This window comes from Penaeus chinensis, chromosome 15 (assembly GCF_019202785.1).
Source record: "Penaeus chinensis breed Huanghai No. 1 chromosome 15, ASM1920278v2, whole genome shotgun sequence".
Lineage (NCBI taxonomy): Eukaryota > Metazoa > Arthropoda > Malacostraca > Decapoda > Penaeidae > Penaeus > Penaeus chinensis.
The window spans coordinates 12,241,399-12,242,285 of record NC_061833.1 but is presented as its reverse complement, the minus strand read 5'-3'; positions in this window follow the sequence as shown (position 1 = coordinate 12,242,285).

Genomic DNA, 887 nt, shown 5'->3' with positions numbered 1-887 from the left:
GAAGAGACAAACACTCGGACGTTACGTGAGATGTGTGAAAAGTGTGAACATTGCAAACAATTATTGGTCACAAAGTGAAATATAATAGGGGTGATTATATCATTTCATTAATTATTTTGTTGATTTATAATTTTTTCTGTATTTTTATATTTTTATCTTTATCATTTGTTTTTATATTGTGTGTATGAGAAAATAAATCTGGATAATAATAGTGTCTCCTTTAAGACCAATTGTTAAAACTGAGCAACGAAGTAGAGGTGATCCGCAAAAGGTTGTACTGGTGGAGGGCCCAGGCCAGTAATTAAGATCGAATTTGCAACCTTTACAATTGGTAGCAGAGCGTTTCCTCTCGACTGCTCATATTTAATAATTGGTGTTGAAGAATGGAGACAGGGGAGCACATTTGCGGTTTATTAGGGTTAATTGTGGGATTACTGTTACTGCATTTGTTATTTCTGATATATCGAGAAATCCGATCGGGGGAACGGGATGGAGGCTGTGCACATCAAAGTAGAAATTGGGAAGTACCGACGGCGGAATCAAGTAGAGTAGAAAGTAATAATGAGGAAACAATTAGGTGGAATAGGACTTTGGAAATCTTAGAAGACTTGGCTAGTATTCAGCATAGGCAAGTCAATTCTCCTTCCATTATTCGGAAAGATCCAGCACTAGAAGTATATACAGGAAGGGGGGATGTTGAGAGATGGATCAAGAAAGCAAACCGAGCACTGGGACAGTTAGTCGGAAATGAGGAGGATAAAGTTAGGTTTGTGATGAATCACATAGAGGGATCGGCGGCAGAGAGATTGCATAATCATAAACAGGATTGGCATAGCGTAGAAGAAATTATGGAAGAATTGGTGAAGGTATATGGGAAAAGAATATCT